This window comes from Macaca thibetana, chromosome 8, assembly GCF_024542745.1.
Source record: "Macaca thibetana thibetana isolate TM-01 chromosome 8, ASM2454274v1, whole genome shotgun sequence".
Lineage (NCBI taxonomy): Eukaryota > Metazoa > Chordata > Mammalia > Primates > Cercopithecidae > Macaca > Macaca thibetana.
Genome location: NC_065585.1, coordinates 105368058 through 105392207, shown reverse-complemented (window position 1 = coordinate 105392207; position 24150 = coordinate 105368058). Strand labels below are relative to the sequence as shown.

The following is a 24150-nucleotide window of genomic DNA, read 5'->3' as shown; positions in this document are numbered from 1 at the left end:
TTAGTCTAGCGCACAACTATAAGCCAGGAACCAGGCTGGGCGCAGTGGCTCATCCCTGTAATCCCAGCACTTTGGGAGGCTAAAGGGGGCGGATAGCTTGAGGTCAGGAGTACAAGACCAGCCTGGTCAACACGGTGAAACCACGTCTCTACTAAAAATTTAAAAAATTAGCCAAACATGGTGGCAGGTGCCTGTAATTCCAGCTACTTGGGAGGCTGAGGCAGGAGAATTGCTTGAACCCAGGAGGCAGAGGTTGCAGTGAGCCGAGATCACACTGCTGCACTCCAGCCTGGGCAACAGAGTGAGACTTCTTCTGAAAATAAATAAATAAATAAATAAACAAACAAACCAGGAACCAAAAGATGCTCCTCTGCCTTCAAATTTCAGATGCATGTGGGGAAAGAAGTAGAACTCATCCATGAGACAGAACTCATCCATGAGACAGAAGAAGTAGAACTCATCCATGAGACAACCTCAAGAAACCAGCAGCATTTTAGAGTCTCTCTTCCAGGCACCATGGACTCCTCTCACTAAAGTCCCAGCTACTCTCGAAGGAGCTCAAAGAGATGGGAATTTTCTCAGGAAAACCAAGCTTCCTGAATGCCCACGGCCTTCCAGTGACCATGTGACCATCAATGCTTCAGCTATCAGATGAAAGCAAGCCCCTGGGATTCTGTCTCCACTCTCTCAGGGGAGGGCTGGCCAGAGTTTGATCTCCCTTTTTCTTTCATCGTGTTCTTCTACAGTATCTATTTTATCTTAATAGGAGGTAGAGTAATTCCTCCCACTTTAATCTTTCTTTTTTTCCCAAGATTATTTTCCTGTTTCTAGAGTCTATATTTTTCCATATACATTTTAGAATAAACTTGTCTATGTCTACAAAAATTCTTTGCTGGGATTTTAATAGTAATTACACTTCTAAAAAAATTTTTTTGGCTGGGCACAGTGGCTCATGCCTGTAATCCTAATACTTTGGGAGGCCAAGGCAGGCGGATCACCTGAGGTCAGGAGTTCAAGACCAGCCTGGCTAACATGGCAAAACCCCGTCTCTACTAAAAATACAAAAGTTAGCCAGGAGTGATGGCACATGCCTGTAATGTCAGCTACTTGGGAGGCGAAAGCAGGAGAGTCATTTGAACCTGGGAGACAGAGGTTGCAGTGAGCCGAGCTCGCATCACTGCACTCCAGCCTGGGTGATAGGGCGAGACTCTGTCTCAAAATGAATAAATAAATAAAACTAAAAATTAAAAAAAAATTTTAGAGATAGAATCTTACTATATTGCCCAGGCTGGAGTGCAGTGGCTATTCAACTACAGCCTCAAACTCCTGGGCTCAAGGGATCTTCCTGCCTCAGCCTCCCAAGTAGCTGGGACTACAGGTGTGCATCACAGCACCTGGCTCAATTTGGGGAGAATTGACCTCTTTACTACATTAAGTATTCCACTCCATGACCACAGTATATTTCTCCATTTACTTAGGTCTTTAAAATTTTTTTCATCAGGCTGGGCATGGTGGTTCACATCTATAATCCCAGCACTTTGGGAGGCCGAGGCGGGAGGGTCACCTGAGGTCAGGAGTTTGAGACCAGCCTGTCCAACATGGTGAAACCCCATCTACTAAAAATACAAAAATTAGCTGGGCGTGGTGGCGTGTGCCTCTAACCCCAGCTACTCAGGAGGCTGAGACAGGAGAATTGCTTGAACTCAGGAGGCAGAGGTTGCAGTGAGCTGAGATCAAGCCACTGCACTCCAACCTGGGAAACAGAGCAAGACTCCATCTCAAAAACAAAAAAAAAAGAAATTTATTATTTCATCAACATTTTGTAATTTTCAGCTTGCAGAGCCTGTGCATGTTTTGTTCAACTTACACTTAAGTATTTCACTTTCTTTGGACCAATTGTAAATGATGCAGTGTTTTAAATTTCAGTTTCCACATGTTTGTTGTTAGTATACATAAACATGATGGTTTTTTTGTGTTGATCTTGTATCTTGTAACCTGTTTAATTCACAACCAATTATAAGAGGGTTTTGGTTTGGGGGTCAGTTTTATTTTGTAGATTATTTAGGATTTTCTTTATAGACAATCATGTCATCTGCAAAGAGAAACAGTTTTATTTCTTCCTTTCCATTTCATGTGTCCTTTATTTCTTTTTCTTATCTTATTGCAGTGGCTAGAACTTTCAGAACTAGGGTGAGTAAGAGAGGGAAGAGCAGGCATCCTTACCTTGTTTCCAATCTTAGGGAGAAAGCATTCAGTCTTTCACCTTTCACTATGATGTGGGCTGTCAGGTTTTTTGCAGATGCTCTTTATCAAGTTAAGGTAGTTACCCTCTATTCCTAACTTGCTGAGAGTTTTTATCATAAATAGGTGCTAGATTTCATCAAATGCTTTTTCTTCACCAACTGATACGATTATATGATTTTTTCTTTCTTTAGCTTGTTGATATGGTGGACTTTTTAAATATCTAAGCTCTATTGATCACTTGATATGGAAGATTTGTTTTTTTACCTTTCTTTCTTGATATGGCAGACTTTTGAATGTTGAACCAGCCTATATAATGGGAATAAATCCTACTTGGTCACAGTATATAATTATTTTTATACTTATATTAGTAATTCTATTTTTATTTTATTTTATTTTATTTTGTTGAGACAGAGTGTCACTCTGTCACCCAGGATGGAGTGCAGTGGCATGATTACAGCTCACTACAGCCTCAACCTCTCCAGGTTCAGGTGATCCTCCCACCTCAGCCTCCAGAGTAGCTGGGACTACAGGCATACACTACCATCCCTGGCTAGTTTTTCCTTTTTTTTGTAGCAGTGGAGTTTCACCATGTTGCCCAGGCTGGTCTCAAACTCCTGGGTTTAAGTGATCTGCCTACCTTGGCCTCCTAAAGTGCTAGGATTACAGGCATGAACCACCGTGCTGGACCTTATATTTATAATTATTTTATGTTGATAGATTCAATTTGCTAATATTTTATTAAGGATTTTACATCTAAGTTCATGAGAGATATTGCTCTACAGTTTTCCATTTTAGTACTACATTTGTCTGTTTTTTGTTGTTGTTGTTGTTGTTTGTTGTTTATTTTTTTTTTAGATGGAGTCACACTCTGTTGCCAGGCTGGAGTACAGTGGCACGATCTCGGCTCACTGAAACCTGTGCCTCCAGGTTCAAGCAATTCTCCAACCTCAGCCTCCCCAGTAGCTGGGATTACAGGCACCTGCCACCAAGCCCAGGTAATTTTTGTATTATTAGTAGAGACAGGGTTTCACCATGTTGTCCAGGAAGGTCTCGCTCTCCTGGCCTCATGATCTGCCTGCCTCAGCCTCCCAAAGTGCTGGTATTACAGGCATGAGCCACCACACCTGGCCCTTTGTCTGTTTTTGGTATCAAGAATATACTGGTGTCATAAAATTGGCCAGGTACAGTGGCTCATACCTGTAATCCAAGCACTTTGGGAAGTCAAGGAGGGTGGATTGCTTGAGGTCAGGAGTTAGAGACCAACCTGGCCAACAAGTTGAAACCCCGTCTCTACTAAAAATACAAAAATTAGCTGGGTGTGGTGGCTTACACCTGTAATCCCAACTACTTGGGAGGCTGAGAAAGGAGAATCACTTGAACCCAGGAGGTGGAGATTGCAGTGAGTTAGCAAGTGTTCCCTCCTCTATTTTCTGGAAAAGGTTGTGCAAAAGAGATGTCTGCTGTTCTATGAGTGTTTGAATGAATTCTCCAGTGAAAGCATCCAAGCCTGGAGATTTCTCTATTGGGAGAATATCTATTTTATCTGGATCTCTTGATCTCAGCCTCTTTGTCCACCAGATCACAAAGGCTTTGGCCAAGTTATAGAATCTAGAATTGCAAAAGGCCTTGGAAATCATCAGGTCCCACAACCCTCTCCACATTTGAAGAGAGGCCTGGGCCAGGTGCAGTGGCTCATGCCTGTAATCCTAGTACTCTGGGAGGCCAAGACAGGTGAATTGCTTGAGTCCAGGAGTTCCAGACAAGCCTAGACAACATGGCAAAACCCCATCTCTACAAAAAATACAAAAATATTAGCCAGACTTGGTGGCATGTGCCTGTAGTCCCAGTGTCTGTTCTCACATTGCTATAAGGACATACCCAAGATTGGGTAATTTATAAAGAAAAGAGATTTAATTGACTCACAATTCCACAGGTCTGAGGAGGCCTCAGGAAACTTACAATCATGGAGGAAGGGGAAGCAAACATGTCTTTCTTCACATGACAGCAGGAAGGAGAAGAATAAGAGCTGAGTGAAGGGGGAAACTCTTATAAAACCATCAGATCTCATGAGAACTCACTAATCATGATAATGGTATGAGCAGCATGAGAGTAACCACCCCATGATCGAATTACCTCTCACTAGGTCCCTCCCTTTATGATTCTAGATGACATTTGGGTGGGGACACAGCCAAACCATATCATTCCACCCTGGCCCCTCCCAAATCTCATGTTCTCACATTTCAAAACGCAATAATGCCCTTCCAACAGCCCCCCAAGTCTTAACTCATTCCAGCATTAACTCAAAAGTCCACGTCTAAGTCTCCTCTGAGACAAGGCAAGTTTCTTCTGCCTATGAGCCTATAAAATCAAAAGCAAGTTAGTTACTTCCTAAATACAATGAGGGTATAGGCATTGGGTAAATACACCCATTCCAAATGGGAGACATTGGCCAAAATAAAGGGGCTATAGGCCCCATACAAGTCTGAAATCCAACAAGGCAAGACAGTAATCAAATCTTAAAGCTCTGAAATAATCTGCTCTGACAACATGTCTCACATCCAGTTCATGCTGATGTAAGAGGTAGGTTCCTACAGCCTTAGGCAACTCCACCCAGGCTGCTTTCATAGGCTGAGATTCAGTGTCTGTGACTTTTTGAGGTGCATGGGTGCGAGCTGTCAGTAGAGCTACCATTCTGGGGTCTGGAGGACAGTGGCCCTCTTCTCACAGCTCCAGTAGGCAGTGCTCAAGTGGCGACTCTGGAGGCTCTGACCTCACATTTCACTTCCTCACTGCCTAGCAAAGATTCCCCATGAGGGCTCCACCCCTGCAGCACACTTCTGCCTGGACATCCAGGTGTTTCCATACTTCCTTTGAAATCTAGGCGGAGGTTTCTCCAACAGCCAAACCACATCACCCAGGTACTCGGGAGGCTGAGGCACGAGAATCACTTGAGCCTGTGAGGCAGGGGTTGCAGTGAACCAAGATCACACCACTGTACTCCAGTCTGGGTGACAGAGTGAGATCCTGTCTCAAAAATAAATAAAATTAAATTAAAATTTTTAAAAAAGAGAGGCCTGGAGTTGGAAGTAGTGACTTGCCCAAGGTCACAGAGTTATTTAGCAGCAGAAGTTGGAGAAGCCTCAGTTCCAGATGTGCTGCTTCCTCTGCTGCTGAAGTCAGTGGCAGTAGATTAGGACATGGAGACTTCCAACTTTTCAGACACCCTCAGGAGGAGCGCATTCATTGCCCACTTGCTCTCTTATAACAGATAAAATGCAAAAGCCTAAATAAGATTTAGGTGTGTGCAAAGTCTAAATAAGATTACCCCAAGTTCCTTCCAAAGTTAGAATGCGAAAGGGCAGAGGGCAAGAGAACAGCTGGCCACCCAGGGCTGCAGGGGCAAAGCTTTGACAACCAAAATCTCCCAAGGAAGAAAACCTCAGGGTGGGTCAGCTTAGGGACCAGCTCCCTCTGCTGGTCTGATGGGCATTTAGATGAGAAACTGGGCTAAAAGGGACCCAAGAAAGCAGGCGTTTGTCCCAACATGGTTAACAAAGAGTAGGAAGTTAGGTCTTCCAATGCATACACCCTCTGTGTTCCTTATGGCACTAGCCAGAGGCCACTTTCCAAACTGCAGGTTAGAAGGCAAAGAGTGGAGTGGACGTACTACACCTCCACATCAACTTAACAAAACATTGGCACAGCCGGGTCCTCACTGTGCTTACACAGTGGGGTCCGATCTTTTGGCTTCCCTGGACCACATTGGAAGAATTGTCTTGGGCAACACATAAAATATATTAACACCGGCTGAGCACGGTGGCTCAAGCCTGTAATCCCAGCATTTTAGGAGGCTGAGGTGGATGGGTCACTTGAGGTCAGGAGTTCGAGACCAGCCTGGCCAACAAGGCAAAACCCCATCTCTACTAAAAATACAAAAATTAGCTGAGCATGGTGGTGCGCGCCTGTAATCCCAGCTACCCAGGAGGCTGAGGCAGGAGAATCACTTGAACCTGGGAGGCAGAGGTTGCAGTGAGCCAAGATTGTGTCAGTGCATTCCAGTCTGGGCAACAGAGCAAGACTCCGTCTCAAAAAAAATAAATAAATAAAAATAAATGAAAAATTTTTTAAAATACACTAACATTAATGATAGCAGATGAGCTAAAAAAAAAAAAAATCACAAATTCACGATGTTTATAAATTTTTGTTGGGCCACATTCGAAGCTGTCCTGGGCCACATGCAGCCCACAGGCTGCAGGTTGGACAAGCTTGGCTTACAGTTTAGGCCGACAGAACCTTCTGAGATGGATATATTATGTATATATCTGCACTGTCCAGTGAGATAGCTGCTAGTCATGTGAGTATCGAACACTGGTAATATGAATAGTGCAATTAAGGAACTGAATTTTACATTTGATTTAATTATAATTAGGTTTTGTTTGTTTGTTTTGAGACAAGGTCTGGCTCTGTCCCTCAGGTTGGAGTTCAGCAATGTGACTTCAGCTCACTGCAACTTCCACCTCCCGGACTCAAGTGATCCTCCACCTCAGCCTCCAGAGTGGCTGGGACCACAGGTGCATGCCACCATGCCTAGCTAATTTTTGTATATTTTGTAGAGAAAGGATTTTGTTATGTTGCCCAGGCTGGTCTCAAACTCCTGAGCTCAAGCGATCCGCCTCCCACAGCCTCCCAAAGTACAGGATTACAGGTGTGAGCCACTGCGCCTGGCCTAATTTAATTACAATAAGTTTAAATATAAAAAACCATTAAGTGACTAGTGGTTACTGGATTAGAAAATGCAGGCTAGAAGAATCCCTGGAAGTGGTCATTGCACTCATAAACAAACCTAAAAAGCATATGAAAATCAAAATAAAGGCTGGTCATGGTGGCTCATGCCTGTAATCCCAGCACTTTGGGAGGCCAAGGTGGGAGGATCACCTGAGGTCAGGAGCTCAAGACCAGCCTGGTCAATGTGGTGAAACCACATCTCAATTAAAAAATACAAAACTTAATTGGGCATGATGTTGGGTGCCTGTAATCCCAGCTACTCGGGAGGCTGAGGCGGAAGAATCATTTGAACCTCAGATGCGGACGTTGCAGTGATCCGAGATCACGCCACTGCACTCCAGCCTGGGCAACAAAGCAAGACTCTGTCTCAAAAAAAAAAAAAAAAAAAAAAGGCGGAATAAAGATCTATAGTAAAGAAAAAAATCACTAAGACACAATAATTTGCTTAAAATTGAGCCAAGGTCAGGAGCAGTAGCTCATATATGTAATCCTAACACTTTATGAGGCTGAGGCAGGAGAATCACTTGAAGTCAGGAGTTCAAGACCAGTCTGGGCAACATAGTGAGACCCCTGTCTCTACAAAAAAAAAAAAAAAATTAGTTGGGTGGGGTTATGTGCACCTGTGGTCTTAGCTACTCAGGAGGCTGAGGTGGGAGGATTGCTTGAGCCCAGGAGTTCAAGGCTGCAGTGAGCCATGATTGTGCTACTGAAATCCAGACAGGTTGATGGAACAACACCCTGTCTCTAAAAAAAAAACAAACAAATTAAGATAAAATAAAATTGAGCCAAAAGCCTCAATCCTCAAATTTGCATCGATATGACAAAATGCTCTGGTTTCATTTTATTTGGGCTCTGTGTGTGATAGTGTAAACATTTATAGAGTGAATGAAAAGACAGACTGATAGACCAACTGTGAAACAAACTGGTTCTATTAAAAAGAAAAAAAGGTCGGGCATGGTGGCTCACGCCTGTAACCCCAGCACTTTAGGAGGCCGAGACAGGGAGATCACCTGAGGTGAGGGGTTCAAGACCAGGCTGGCCAACATAGTGAAATTCCATCTCTACTAAAAATACAAAAATTAGCCTCCCATGGTGGCACATGCCTGTAATCCCGCTACTAGGGAGGCTGAGGCGGGAGAATTGCTTAAACCCTGGAGGCAGAAGTTGCAGTGAGCCAAGATCGCACCACTGCACTCCAGCTTGGGCAACAGAGTGAGATTCTGTCTTAAAAAAAAAAAAAAAAATCACAAATCAAACCCTATAGTCTCACCAGGAGCGCCACTAGAGGGAGCTGCGGCGCAGCGTTCACCGCATTGGAGCGCGCTGGGGCTCCCCCAGTACTTCCCACGCTCTGGGGTGGCTTTGGAGGACATTCCGGCCACCCCTTCCCATCACACCCCCATGTCTTTCCTATTTTGCTGACCCGCGTATTTTCTCATGTACATGCCAACCCTCTGACCCAGAGATTAGGGACAGAGGCGAGTCCATGGGCAGAACTGGCCCCCAGCGCGCTGGGACGCTTAATAAATGTCACATTTTGCGCCTCCAATAAAGGAAACTGAGGGCCCGCTGGCAGAAGCCCAGCCTGGGAACCAGCAGGCGGCTGCTCAGCAGCGCTGGGCATTCCCTGTGAGTCCACCACGGTTCCCAACATGACTCCTTACGTTTTACATGGGGAAGTAGTGCTTCTTCCATTTCACTGTGTAAAAAAAAAAAAAAAAAAAAAAAAAAAAAAAAGGAATTTCACAGTGATTTGTAAAGGGTGTATAGGAAGTTAGTGGACTTTGAACCCAGAACTTCTTGTCCACAAAACTCATGGAATTAACACTGCACCATCGGCTTTGAGTTTTTAAATATGTCCATACTGAGAGGATTGCTTTTTGTGAGATCCAGAGAGGCTAGAAGACTGAGTCCAGGGTTCCGTTGGAGTCCGCGGAAGGGAAGAGGAAGGCAGTTACCCTGGAGTCCTTCCCGGGGACCAGAGGCCGGCCAGTGTCACCACTCCGAAGCGCAATGTGGACCCGCCCCAGGCAACAGTCCTCAAGGTTCCTGTCTGTAATGGACTGAATGTTCGTGTCTTCCCGAATTCACGTGTTGAATTCCTAACCCCAGTGTGATGGGATTGGGAGGTGGGGCCTTTGGGAGGTAAGGAAGTTTAGATGAGATCATCAGGGTGGAGCGCTCATGATGGGATTGGTGTTCTTAGGAGAAAAGACAACACAGGCTCTTGCACTGGCAGGGGGTGCTGGGTGGCTCACTGGCTCACTCTCTCCTTCTCTCTCTCCCCGCCCCTTGCGCTCTGTCTCTCTCTCTCGCCCCCTTTCTCCCTTTCTCTCTCCCTCTCTCTCCTTCCCCCACTAATCCTCTCTCTCTTCTCCAGTTCTCTCTCCCTTTCACCCTATTTCTCTTTCTCCCTCTCTCCCTCTCTTCTCCCGTCCTCTCCCTCTGTTCTCCCTTTCTCCCTCCCTGTCTCCTTTTCTCTCATCCTCTCTCTCTCCCCCTCTCTCTCTCCCATTCTCCCTCTCTCGCTCTTTCCCTTGCTCCCTTTTTCCCTTTCTCTCTCTCCCTCTACCACTTCTCTCTCTCCCTCTCCCCTTTCTCTCTCCTTGCCTGCTTCTCTTTCTCTTTCTCTCTTTCTCCTTCTTTCTCTCTCCCTCTTTCCCTCTCCCTTTCCCCCTGTCTCCCTTTCTCTCTCTTCCTTTCCATCTCTCTCTCTCTGTGCCCTCTGAGTTCACAGTGAGAAGGAAGCTATCTACAAACCAAGCAGAGGGCGTTCGCCAGCAATCAAATCAGCCGGCACCTTGATCTTTGACTTCTAGACTCCAGAACTGTGAAAAATACATGTCTGTTGCCTAAGCTGCTGAGTTTATGCTATTTTGTTTGTTACAGCGGCCCAAGCAGACAAACACACTGTCCTCACCTCTTTCTTCTTTAAGATGATTTTCCCTTTCTCCCAGTAAAACCTGCTCACAGCTAAAGATTTCAGCTACTTCACAAACTCCTCAGCTGATGTGATACACTGAAGTGTGGGAATAATTGGTAGAGTGGTTAAGTGTATGGGATTTGGATTAAATATGTTATGCAAATACTTAAATTTGGAGGCTGGGCAACATAATGAGACCCAGTCTCTTCAAGAAGTAAAAAAATAAACATAAAAATAAATGAGGCAGGCGTGGTGGTGTACACCTGTAGTCCTGGCTACTCCGGAGGTTGAGGTGGGAGGATCATTTGAGCCCAGGAGGTGGAGGCTGCAGGGAGCTATCATTACACCACTTCACCCCAGCCAGGGCCACAGAGCAAGACCTTGTCTCAAAAAAAAAAAAAAAAAAAAAAAAAAAAAAGGCGCTTTGGGTCTGGGCAGGCTAACTCCCCACCCCCGCCCCCAAACCTCCTTTCCCTCACGTGTGAAATGAAGATACTAATACTTTTCTTATAAGGTTGTGGGGACATTTCAGTGATTCCATGCATGTGTAACCTTGTGCAGTGCAGGCACCAGGTTAGAGCTCCGTAACGTTTGTTTCCTTTCTTCCTTGTACACTCTCAGATGCCAAGGACATGTTTACAGTTTTGCAGAAACTTTAGTGAAAAGAAAAATGCAGCCAGGGTCGGGAGCCGTAGCTCACGCCCGTAATCCCAGCACTTTGGGAGACTAAGGCAGGTGGATCACGAGGTCAGGAGTTCAAGACCAGTCTGGCCAGTATGGTGAAACCCCATCTCTACTAAAAATACAAACATTAGCCAGGCGCGGTGGCAGGTGCCTGTAGTCCCAGCTACTCGGGAGGCTGAGGCAGAAGAATTGCTTGAACCGGGGAGGCGGAGGTTACAGTAAGCCGAGATAGCGCCACTGCACTCCAGCCTGGGCGACAGAGTGAGCCTCCGTCTCAAAAAAAAAAAAAAAAAGAAAAGAAAAAAGTAGCCAGGCTCTGTGGCTCACACCTGTATTTCCAGCACTTTGAGAGGCCAAGGCAGGAGGATCACTTGAGCCCAAGAGTTCAAGCCCAGTCTAGGCAACACAGTGGAACCCCCATCTCTACAAAAAATTAAAAAATTATCTGGGTGTGGTGGTACATGCCGGTGGTCCCGGCTTACTCTGGAAGCTGAGGTGGGAGGATGACTTAAGCCTGGGAGGTTGAGGTTGCAGTGAAAGTGAGCCATGGTTGTGGCACTGCACTCCAGCCTGGGTGGCAGGGCAAGACTCTGTCTCAAAAAAAAAAAAAAAAAAAAAAAAAAGAAAAAGAAAGAAAAAAAGAAAAAGAAAAGAAAAAGAAAAAAGCTAAAATGGAAAAATTCTAGGCATCAGCCTGTGAATAGAAGAAGTATTGGAGGTGGGGAGGAACATTTGGAGATTGTGGACCTTGAGTCCTCACCCTGTGCAGAAGGGATTGTGGACTTGGGTCCCAGCCTTCGCCCCCAATGCAAGAAGAGTGCGTTGTGATACTCAACACACACACATACACACAGACACACACACAGACACACATGAGCACACACACAGGCACACAGACACACACATTTGTTCAGGATCAGGATTTGCTTTCTGGTGTTTGTTTTGTTTTGTTTTGTTTGTTTTTGGTTTTTTGTTTTGTTGAGACAGAGTCTCACTATGTTGCCCAGGCTGGAGTGCAGTAGTGCGATCTCAGCTCACTGCAACCTCCACCTCCCAGGTTCAAGTGATTCTCCTGCCTCAGCCTCCCGAGTAGCTGGGATTACAGGCATCCACCACCACACCTGGCTAATTTTTGTATTTGTAGTAGAGACAGGGTTTCACCATGTTGGCTGGGCTGGTCTCAAACTCCTGACCTCATGATCCGCCTACCTCGGCCTCCCAAAATGCTGGGATTACAGGCGTAAGCCACTGCACCTGACCAGGATTTGCTTTCTTGACTGCTCTGCACATCCCCTCCCTGTTTGTCCTCTACTCCACTGTGCTAGAATCTTCTGTTGCCCTTTCAGGTTTACTCTCCACTCTTTTCCACACTGCTCTGAGCCCCAGGATGTTGACCTAAGGGACACGTCAATGGGGTCCCTTGTCCTTTGTCTCCCAGCTAGATTAGGGAACTGGCGGGATATCTGAGGGCAAGAGGCAGTGAGGTGTGAGGGCCTGTGTCCCAGCTCCCTCCCTATGCACGGCCCAGGCCTGAAGGTGGTAGCCACTGTGTGGCTCCCTAGCTCTCTGGATTCTAGTAATCACTTCCTTTCCCTTGCTGGGATTCTAGCCTGAGTGTTGCAGTTTCCTTTCTGTTTCCCCTATCTCCAGCCCACCCCATTGTAAATCATCCCTTAATTAAACTCTCCTCAGATGACCCAGTTTGGGTGACCTTGTCTGATACATCCCTGAAGACCACTAGGTCCACATGGCTGGTCCCCTACTGTCACTGAAGACCACAGTGTCACTGTTCTTCAGCTGCAGCCAAGGGCTCTCCCTGCTATGTCGACTCTCCTGACCAACACACAATGCCTCTAAGCCTGAACCAGCTCAGGGGGACACACCCAGGGCCATTGCAGGAGAAAAACCCCAGACAGACCACCCTGTGGCCACTTCCTCCACTCTCTAAAACCATAGTGTGGTTTTGTTAGGATGGCAAAACCAGGCATCCAAAGACAAAAGTATCCAACCATGCCCAGGAAGGAAAGGAGTTGTTGCTTTATAGAAGTGTTTGGGGATTGAAAGATCAGCCAGACACAATTGGCAGGGAAAGCACACGTCTTTTCACGAAGAATTATGCCGAAGTGGGTAATGAATGGAGAAGAAATTTGAGCTTTGGAGGGGGATACCTGATATCCCTTGGAGAATAAATATTGAAGGAGCAGGAGGGTGTCTTGTTGAGTAGATTCAAAGGAGGGGTTACAAAGTAGAAGGTCATCAATATATTGAATAAGGTGAGAAGCAGAGGGGTGGAAAGAAAGTAAATCATGAGAAAGAGCTTGGCTGGAGTAATGAGGGCTGTCCCTGAAACCTTGCGGCAGTACAGCCCAGGTAAGCTGCTGGGACTGATGGGTGTCCGGGTCAGTCCAGGTAAAAGCAAAGAGAGGCTGGGACGAGGGGTGCAGGGGAATAGTGAAAACAGCATCTTCAAGATCAAGAACAGAATAGTGAGTTGTGGAAGAAGGTATTGAGAACAAAAGCGTGTACAGGTTGGGCACCACAGGAAGGATAGGCAAAACAATGTGGTTGATAAGGCGTAGATCCTGAACTAACCTGTAAGACTTGTCCGGTTTTTGGACAGGTAAAATGGGAATTGTAAGGAGAGTTTATAGGCTTTAGAAGCCCATGCTGCAGTAGGGGAGTGATAACAGGATTTAGTCCCCTTAAATCCTGTTGTGGGATGGGATACTGGCATTGAGCAGGGTAAGGGTGATTAGGTTTTAATGGGATAGTAATGGGTGTGCGATGGTTGCCAGGGAAGTAGTAGAGGTGTCCCACACTTGTGGATTACGGTGGAGGGATACAAGAGGAAGACGCGAAGGAGGCTTTGGGTTGGGGAGAATGGTGGCAATGATATGTGGCTGTAGTCCAGGAATAGTCAGAGTAGCGGATAATTTTGTTAAAACATCTTGACCTAACAGGGGAACTGGGCAGGTGAGGATAACTAAAAAGGGAGTGCATAAAAGAATGTTGTCCAAGTTGGCACGAAAGTTGGGGAGTTTTAAGAGGTTTAGAAGCCTGGCCGTCAATACCCTCAACAGTTATGGAGGCAAGGAAAACAGGCCCTTGAAAAGAAGGTAATGTGGAGAGGGTAGCCTCCGTATTCATTAAGAAGAGGATGGACTTACCCTCCACTGTAAGAGTTACCAAAGCGTCTGTGATGGTCCAGAAGGTTTCTGAGGTGATCGAGCAGCATCAGTCTTCAGCCACTAAGCCGAGAAGATCTAGAAAGGAGTCAGTCAGAGAGCCTTGGGCCAGAGTTCCAGGGGCTCTGGGAGTGGCTGCCAGGTGAGTTGGACAGTCCAATTTCCAGTGGGGCCTCGCACAGATGGGACACGGCTCAGGATGAATCCCAGGCTGTGGGCATTTCTTGGCCCAGTGGCCAGATTTCTGGCACTTGAAGCAAGATTCTGGGGGAGGAGGTTCTCAAGGAATGCTTGACTGCTGAGGTTTAGGTGTTTTGAAGTTCTTGTGTGCTGGAGATGTGGCTAGGGTTTCTCTCACAGCGGAGGCAAGTAATTGCAACTCAGAATACGTTGCCGCTTGGCTACCTCTTTTCTATTATTGTACACCTTGAAGGCAAGGTTAATTAAGTCTTATTGTGGAGTTTGAGGGCCAGAATCTAATTTTTGGAGCTTTTTCTCATGTTGGGAGCAGACTGGATAATAAAATGTATATAGAGAATAAGATGGCCTTCTTACCCCTTGGGTCTAGGGCAGTAAAGTGCCTAAGGATTGTTGCCAAAAGGGCCATGGACTGGGCTGGGTTTTTATATTTGATGAAAAGGAGCCTAAATGCTAACTGATTTGGGAAAGGTCAGCTAAAGAAAAGGGAACATTAACCTTGACTATGCCTTCAGCTCCAGCCACTTCTCTAAGAGGAAATTGTTGGGCAGGTGGGGGAGGGCTAGTCACGGAACCAAACTGTAAGCCAGACACCGTGTGAGGAGGGGAGGTTATAGAAGGAATATAGGGTGGGGGAGTGAAGGCTGAGAAAGAATTGGGACCTGGCTCAGCCTGGGGAGGAGGGGAGAGGTCAGATGGGTTTGTAGAAAAGGACGATTCAAAGGACTCCGAGCTTAGGGTGGAGACTGAAGGAACAGACAGGAGAGAAAGAAGAAAGATTCGAGATGAGTCGCCTTAGGAGCAGAGACTAGGGAGGGACCAATGTGTAAAAGAATGCCTGGGCGTAAGCACCACAGACCATTTGCCCATTTTTTGACAAAAATTATCTAGATCTTGTAGGACAGAGAAATTGAAAGTGCTGTTTTCTGGCCATTTAGAACCATTGTCGAGTTTGTGTTGGGGCCAAGCGGTGTTGCAGAAGAAAATAAGATGCTTAGGTTTTAGGTCCAGCGAGAGTTGAAGAGGTTTTAAGTTTTTTAGAACACAGTCTAAGGGAGAAGGAGGAATGGAGGGTGGAAGGTTGCCCATAGTAAAAAGGTAAGTTTAGAGAAAAGAGAGAGGGTAGAGACACGGCAGGGGGGGCGGTGGTACTTGCCACCCAGGGGAGGTGGTGCTTTCCACCAAGGTGAAGGATCAAGGCAGGCATCCCTGCGGTGATCAGACACCTCTGAAATATGGGAGGATAATTAGGCAGGCGTACCCACAGTGACTACACACAAAGGCAAGACTATCTTCCCAAGTCTGTGACCAGCGCCACAGTTTTGAGTTCACGGAAAAAACATATCTCCTCTGTCTCTACCAAAAAGGGAAAGGAACTGAAATTAAGGAAGGGAGAGATTGAAGGGTAGAGGGATAGCAAGAGAGGTTGAAGAGAATAAAAAGAGGCCACTTACCCAATTTAAAATTGGTGAGATATTCCTTGGGCTGGTCTGAGGACCTGAGGTTATAGGTGGATCTTCTCATGGAGTGAGGGTGAGGACAGGGGACTGGTCTCCCAAAGGAGTTCCCCTGTCCCGAGTCTTTGGCACCAAATGTCACGTGAGTCCATGTGAAGAGAGACCACCAACAAGCTTTGTGTGAGCAACAAGTCTGTTTATTCACTTGGGTGCAAGTGGGCTGAGTCAGAGAAAGGAGTCAGCAAAGGGAGATAGGGGTGGGGCAGTTTTATAGGATTTGTGTAGGTAGTTGAAAATTATAGTTAAAGGTGGAAAATTATAGTTAAAGGTGGTTTATCTCTATAAAAAATATAGTTAAAGGAGCAAGGGTCACAAGGTGCAGGGTGGGGAGGTCTTGAGACTCATTGTCCAGGAGAATGAATGTCACAATGTCAATTGATCAGTTAGGGTGGGGCAGGAACAAATCACAATGGTGCAATGTCATCAGTTAAGGCAGGAACTGACTATTTTCACTTCTTCTGTGGTTCTTCAATTGCTTCAGGCCATCTGGATGTATATGTGCAGGTCACAGGGGATATGATGACTTAGCTTGTGCTCAGAGGCCTGACACAGCCCAGGCATGGTGAGTCACACCTGTAATCCCAGCAGTTTGGGAGGCCAAGGTGGGCAGATCACTTGAGGTCAGGAATTCGAGACCAACCTGACCAACAGGATGAAAATCCATCTCTACTAAAAATATAAAAATCAGCCTGGTGTGGTGGTGGGCACCTGTAATCCCAGCTACTTGAAAGGCTGAGGCAGGAGAATAGCTTGAACCTGGGAGGTAGAGGCTGCAGTGAACCGAGATTGCACCACTGCACTCCTAGCTGGGCAACAGAGCAAGACTCTGTCTCAAAAAAAAAAAAAAAGAATGGCTGCTCCATAGACAGAGTGGCTCCGAGGGCTGCTGGTTGCCCATTTTATGGTTATTTCTTGATAATATGCTAAACAAGGGGGTGGATTATTCATGCCTCCCCTTTTTAGACCATATATGGTAACTTCCTGACATTGCCATGGCATTTGTAAACTGTCATGGCACTGGTGGGAGTGTAGCAGTAAGGACGACCAGAGGTCACTCTTGTCATCATCTTGGTTTTGGTGGGTTTTGGCCAGCTTCTTTACTACAAGCTGTTTTATCTGCAAGGTCTTCATGACCTGTATTTTGTGCCGACCTCCTATTTCATCCTGTGACTTAGAATACTTTAACCATCTGGGAACACAGCCCAGTAAGTCTCAGTCTCATTTTACCCAGCCCCTATTCAAGATGGAGTTGCTGTGGTTCACAGGCCTCTGACAAGACTCAGGCTTTTTGTGTTTTATTTTACAAACAAGGCCAGGTGTGGTGGCTCATGCCCATAACCCCAGTACTTTGGGAGGCCAAGGCTGGCCTCAAACTTGAGCCTCACTTGAGCCCAGGAGCTCAAGGTCAGCCTGGGCAATATAGGGAGACCCTGATATGGTTTGGCTCTGTGTCCCCACGCAAATCTCATATTGAATTGTAATTCCCACTGTTGGAGGTGGAGCCTTGTGGGAGGTGATTGGATCATGAGGGTGCTTTCTAATGGTTTAGCAGCATCCCCCCGAGTGCTGTATCCTGATAGAGTTCTCACGAGATCTAGTTGTTTAAAAGTGTGTTGCACCGCCCCAACGCTGCTCTCTCTTCCTCGTGCACCAGCCATTTAGGACATGCCTGTTTCCCCTTTGCCTTCCATCATGATTGTAAGTTTCCTGAGGCCTCCTCAGCCATGCTTGCTGTACAGCCTGCAGAACCATGAGCCAGTTGAACTCTCTTTACTTTTTCTTTTCTTTTTCTTTTTTTTCTTTTCTTTTCTTTTTTTTTTTTTTTTTTTTTTTTTTTGAGACTGAGTCTTGCATTCTTGTTGCCCAGGCTGGAGTGCAGTGGCACAATCTCGGCTCACTGCAACCTCTGCCTCCCGGGTTCAAGCAATTCTCCTGCCTCAGCCTCCCAAGTAGCTGGGATTACAGGCACGCGCCATCACCCCCAGCTAATTTTTTTTTTGTATTTTTAGTAGAGACGGGGTTTCACCATTTTGGCCATGCTGTTCTCGACCTCCTGACCTCGTGATTCACCCGCCTTGGCCTCCCAAAGTGCTGGGTTAACAGGCATGAGCCACCACGCCCGGCCTACACCCTCTTTTCTTTACACATTACCCAGTCTCTGGTAGTTCTTTATAGCAATGTGAGAATGAGCTAAACACAGACCCCATCTCTACCAAAAATAAAAAATTTAGCCGCGTGTGGTGGCACATGACTGTGGTCTCAGCTACTTGGGAGGCTGAGGCAGGAGGATTGCTTGAGCCCAGGAGTTCAGGACCAGCCTGGGCAATATAGTGAGACCTTATCTCTTCAAAAAATAGAAAAAATTACCCAGGCATTGTGGTGCGCGTCCATAGTCCCAGATACTCAGGAGGTTGAGGTGGGAGGATCGCTTGAGCCTGAGAAGTCAAGTTTGCAGTGAGCTATGATTGTGCTACTGCACTCCAGCCTGGGTGACAAAGCAATACCCTGTATTTAAAAAAAAAAGTCAGATACGCGTTGGATACACACACACACACACACATATATTTGAGACCAGGTCTCACTCTGTCACTCAGGCTGGAGTGCAGTGGCAGGATTTGGCTCACTGCAACCTCTACCTCCTGAATTCAAGCAATTTTCGTGCCTCAGCCTCCCAAGCAGCTGGGATTACAGGCAGGCACCACCACGCCTGATTAATATTTGTATTTTTAGTAGAGACAGGGTTCACCATGTTGGCCAGGCTGGCCCCAAACTCCTAACCTCAGGTGATCTGCCCACCTCAGCCTCCCAAAGTGCTGGGATTACAGGTGTGAGCCACCATGCCCAGCCTGGATCCATATATTAATGTGTGGCTGGGCAGACCCAAGGGCATATCTGGCTTCTCTTGTTTCTCCAACTCCATAGACTTGAGGTCTCATCCTGTGCTGATATTGCATATCATCTTGTTACCCCACTGTGCTGGTGACCATGAAGCAAAGAAAATTGTTTATGTGCAAATGCACTGCACACAAGAGCACAGTAAAGTTATTTAATATTTACGTAGGCCGGGCGCGGTGGCTCAAGCCTGTAATCCCAGCACTTTGGGAGGCCGAGACGGGTGGATCACGAGGTCAGGAGATCGAGACCATCCTGGCTAACATGGTGAAACCCCGTCTCTACTAAAAAATACAAAAAAAACTAGCCGGGCGAGGTGGCGGGCGCCTGTAGTCCCAGCTACTCGGGAGGCTGAGGCAGGAGAATGGCGTAAACCCGGGAGGCGGAGCTTGCAGTGAGCTGAGATCCGGCCACTGCACTCCAGCCTGGGAGACAGAGCGAAACTCCGCCTCAAAAAAAAAAAAAAAAAAAAAAAAAAAAAAAAAAAAAAAAAAAAATATTTACGTGCATTCCAATGTTATAGTTAATTCCTACAACAGGTATTGATTGAGCAGGTATGCTGATCTAAAGGAAGAAGACAAGGCACAAAACGTAATTTTATAGAGTTTTCTTGGCCAGGCATGGTGACTCACACCTGTATTCCCAGCATTTTGGGAGGCCGAGGTGGGCGGATCATTTGAGGTCAGGAGTTTGAGACCAACCTGGCCAAAATGGGAAAACCCCGTCTCTACTAAAAATACAAAAATTAGCCAGGCGTGCTGGTGAGCACCTGTAATCCCAGCTACTCAGGAGGCTGAGGCAGAAGAATCACTTGAACCCGGGAGGTGGAGGTTGCAGTGAGCTGAGATCGAGCCACTGCACGTGGCTCTGTTTCTGGGTGACAGAGCGAGACACTGTCTCAAAAAAAAAAAAAAAAAAAAAAAAAAAAAAGAGCTTTCTTGAGCCAAAGTGAGAACAGCTGCCCAGGAAACACTTCCAAGCTGCTTTGGGAAAGTGCTTTGTTTAGCTTTTGTTACAAGTTGTTGTTTTTGTTTTGTTTTATTAGACACAGGGTCTCACTCTGTCACTCAGGCTGGACTGCAATGGTGGGATATAGCTCACTGTGGTCTCCTGGACTTAGGTGATCCTCTTGGGCTTCAACCTCCCAAGTAGCTGGGATTACAGGCATGTGCCGCCATGGCATGTGTCTGGCTAATTTTTTTTTTTTTTAAGAGATGGGATCTTGCCATGTTGCACAGACTTGTCTTGAACTCCTGAGCTCAAGCAATCCTCCTGCCTCAGTCTCCCAAAGTGCTGGCATTGCAGGTGTGAGCCACTGTGCCCAGCCACAAGTCGATTTTTAAAGGCAAAAGGGAAGGAGTGAGGCTGATACAGAGTTGTTTAACAGGAATTCTTATTTGTGCACAGAAATAACATTGGTTAGTGATTGGCTATACATTGCAGAGCTGTAGGGATGAGTTACGGTGTCCAGTATATGGCACTCTTATGTTAATTTTATGGTTGCTTGGTGTCAGCTGGTCTAGAGCTCACACAGTGAGAGGCTCAAAGAGGTAATTACTCAGCTCATAAGGTGGAGGGGGATGTGGCTGCTGTTGGATTTCAATGCCTCTCTGGGCCTGATCATTTAAAGGGGCATTCCTCAAATTTAAAAAGTTTCTTTTCTGTCTTTCTCTCTTTCTTTCTTTTTCTTCTTCTTCTTCTTCTTCTTTTTTTTTTTTTTTTTTTTTTTTTTTTTTTTTTTTTTTTGAGACAGGGTCTCACTCTGTCATCCAGTCTGGAGTGCAGTGGCACAATGACAACCTCGACCTTCTTGGACTCAGGTGATCCTCCTGGCTTAGCCTCCCCAGTAGCTGGGACTACAGGCATGTACCACCATACCCACATAATTTTTGTAGTTTTTGTAGAGACAGGATCTTATTATATTGCCCAGGCTGGTCTTGAACTCCAGGGCTCAAGCAATCTGCCCACCTCGGCCTCCCAAAGTGCTGGGATTACAGGCGTGAGCCACGATGCCCAACCAAAAAGTTTCATTTATTTCTCAGGTACTATGTGCCAAGAGCTGTTCTACCCTTTGGAGATACAGAAGATGAAGTCCCTGCTCATATGGAATGGGTCTTCTACTGGAGGAGATGGAAAAATTCCTAGAGTAGTTGGTAGTTGTCCAACCTATTGCAATGGGAAGGAGATGATTCAAAGACTATTAAAGGCCAGGCATGGTGACTCACACCTGTAATCCCAGCACTTTGGGAGGCCAAGGCGGGTGGATCACCTGAAGTCAGGAGTTCGAGACCAGCCTGGTCAACATGGTGAAACCCTGTCTCTACTAAAAATTAGCCAGGTGTGGTGGTGGTTGCCTGTAGTCCCAGCTATTTGGGAGGCTGAGAAGGAGAATCACTTGTACCCAGAAGGCAGAGGTTGCAGTAAGCCGAGATTGTCATTGCACTCCAGCCTGGGCAACAAGGGTGAAACTCCATCTCAAAAGGAAAAAGAATATTAATCCTAGGATGTGGTAAAGATTGTAGAACCTGCTCTGAGTCACTAGGATTTTGATGTAAAGTCTTGAGCCCATGGAGCTGTTACAGGTGGTTAGACAGGCATGAATGGGGCAGGAGAGGGTTCTCTCTCCCCTACCCACTAGGAATGTCAGGTGATGGTTTGGCAATTATCATATTGCCTCTCTAGAGTGATAAATTGGCAGCCAGCAACAGGGAGAGGCCATTTCCTGATGGCCCACACCTGCGACGCTAAAGTGTTAATCAAATGCAGATGCCAGGGAAAAGCAACTTCCTGGACATACACATTAAGAGAAAAAAACGGTGGCGTATGACCTTCTGGGGCACTCCACCAGAAAAGGGAAGAAAGCCTCAGATGGACATGTGTATAACTTCCTAAACACACTGCGCATGCTCACTTCCAAGGGTAAGGCAGGCACTGCGCATGCAGGCAGCCCACCCCAAGGGAAGAATCGTGGGAAAGGGGCCAGCCTATAAAGTCCTAGGATCAGGGTTAAACACCATGCCTGTTCTTCAAGTCACCCACATGAGTCTCTCCCAAGCATACTTTCTTTCCTGTTCTAAAGCCGCATTAAATAAACTTCCACTCCTGCTCTGAAACTTGCCTTGCTCTCTTTTTCTGCCTTATGCCCCTCAATCGAATTCCTTCCTTTTTTTTTCTTTATGACTTTATATGCCTTTTTTTTTTTTCAACTTTGATTTTAAGTTCAGGGGTACATGTGCAGGATGTGAAGGTTTGCTACATAAGTAAGCGTGTGCCGTGGTGGTTTGCTACACAGATCATCCCATCACCTAGGTATTAAGCCCAGCATCCATTAGGTATTCTTCTTGATCTCCCTCTGCATCTCCTGAATTCCTTCTTCTGAGGAGTCTCTACTAAAAGTGCAAAAAATTAGCGGGGCATGGTGGCACGTAATCTCAGCTACCCAGGAGGCAGAGGAATGAGGTTCGTGGTTGGTGTTCACTTATCGGGCAAAAAAATGTGGATATCTCCACAGGTAGCTACTCTATGTTCACCTTATCTTATGTAAAGTGCCAGTTTGCTGAGCAGGAGACAACTCCATAACTGACTATTCCCTCCCTGCTCCTTTTTTCTTGTGATGTGGACGACCACACTCTCCCTCTTTCCCTGCCAATATTTTTTCTCATTATATATATATATGAGATATATATTTTATATTTATATTATATTTATATTTTTTTAATTTAGAGGAAGTGTCACTCTGTCACCCAGGCTGGAGTGCAGTAGCCGGATCTGCGCTCACTGCAACCTCCACCTCCCGGGTTCAAGCGATTCTCCCTCCTCAGCCTCCTGAGTAGCTGGGATTATAGACACGCACCACCACACCTGGATGACTTTTGTATTTTTAGTAGGGACAGGGTTTACACCATGTTGGCCAGGCTGGTCTTGAACTCCTGACCTCAGGTGATTCACCCACCTCGGCCTCCCAAAGTTCTGGGATTACAGGTGTGAACCACTGTGCCCAGCTTTACTTTTAATTTTTTTAAGACAGGGTCTTACTCCGTTGCCTAGGCTGGAGTGTAGTGGTACAACCTCGGCTCACTGCAGCTTCAACTTCCCCTTTTCAAGCGATTCTTGTGCCTCAGCTGCCCAAATAGCTAGGATTACAGGTGTGCGCCACCACAACTGGCTAATTTTTGTATTTTTAGTAGAGACTAGGTTTTCCCGTGTTGCCCAGGCTGGCCTCAAACTCCTGGGCTCAAGCAATCCTCCTGCCTCAGCCTCCTAAAGGGCTAGGATTATAGGCATGAGCCACCGAGCCTGGCCTAGATATATATTTAAAAGGTCTTCCTGCATTTTTTCTCCCCTAGGATCTTGTTTTTTGAGAAAAAAAGACTTTTTTCTTCTCAGTGGGCTGAATTCTGTTGTCTCCATATACTTCTCTCTCTCTCCTTCCTCATGCCATCCTCTGCTGCCTGAGGGACCTTAAATAATTTCTAACAGCCTGGGATTCCTTGAAAACAGAGAAGGGCCGGGCACGGTGGCTCACGCCTGTAATCCCAGCACTTTGGGAGGCCGAGGCAGGCGGATTATGAGGTCAGGAGATGGAGACCATCCTGGCGAACACAGTGAAGCCCCGTCTCTACTAAAAATAGAAAAAAAAAAAATTAGCCAAGAGTGGTGACGGGCGCCTGTAGTCCCAGCTACTGGGGAGGCTGAGGCAAGAGAATGGCGTAAACCCGAGAGGCAGAGCTTGCAGTGAGCTGAGATCGGGCCACTGCACTCCAGCCTGGGCCACAGAGGGAGATTCCATCTCAAAAAAAAAAAAAAAGAACGAAAGAAAACAGAGAAGATGCCAGACTCCTTTTTGGGAGAAGCCCCTGTTTTTCCTTATGAAACCCCAAAGGGGAAACAGACAAGTTCCCCTCAGATCTTAATCTGCTGGCTTTTGTATCGCATTACCTAATTTATTTTTATTTATTTACTTATTTATTTATTTATTTATTTAACCAAAATAGTTATTGCTACAGGGGCTACTCTTACATGTTGAAGATAAGAACAGGTGTGGTTTAAGCACTTAAAACACAATGTAATAGCTTTGTAACAAAGTGCACTGTAAAAGCATTAAATGACCTACTCTCATGCATATCTCTCTTTCTGGAGACCCAGGATTCAATGTGGGCTCTGCCCAGAGCCCAGAGGTATGGTTAATAGAGACTAAATTTAAAATTATCTACCTAGGCGGGGCACAGTGGCTCATGCTGTTGCGGGACCAGGAGGACCAGAGAGAGATCTTGGGGTGTATACAGGAGGAAATCTTTACTGAGTGCACTCAGATGACCCAGCGGACATAATATCCAAAGACGGGGCCCAGAACAAAGACAGCATTTGACTTTTATACACACTTCAAAAAAAGGGGTGGGCTAGCTTGAAGCAGGCTTACAGTTACAGTGGCGTGAAAGCAAGGATACAGAGGCAGAACAATTAATCAAATTGTGACAGGTTCATAACTCAGGACTACACATGACTGTTGCCAAGCAACCTAGTTGTCTGTTATCTAGGTTTTACTCTGAAGAGCCTTGCACTGGTTTACCTCATAACCTTTACTATGGTGCCCAGACAGCTGTAGTTCAGGCCCGTTCAGGCTTCTCATGACCTTCGCTGTATTTCTTAGATAAAACAGTATACTTGAAGTTACTAGTTACAGAGAACAAGAATCTATAAACTTATACCATAAAACAAAGAA

General features: G+C 46.1%; 1 protein-coding gene across 1 annotated transcript in view; it reads left to right on the top strand.

The window, feature by feature from the left end:
- Window positions 1-15158: 15158 nt before the first annotated feature.
- Window positions 15159-24150, top strand: part of ASH2L (ASH2 like, histone lysine methyltransferase complex subunit) — a 130252-nt gene continuing 121260 nt past the window's right edge. Inside the window, exon 1 of the mRNA XM_050801322.1 lies at window positions 15159-15164. The gene's annotated coding sequence lies outside the window, so the exon portion shown is untranslated. The remainder of the gene's footprint in view (window positions 15165-24150) is intronic.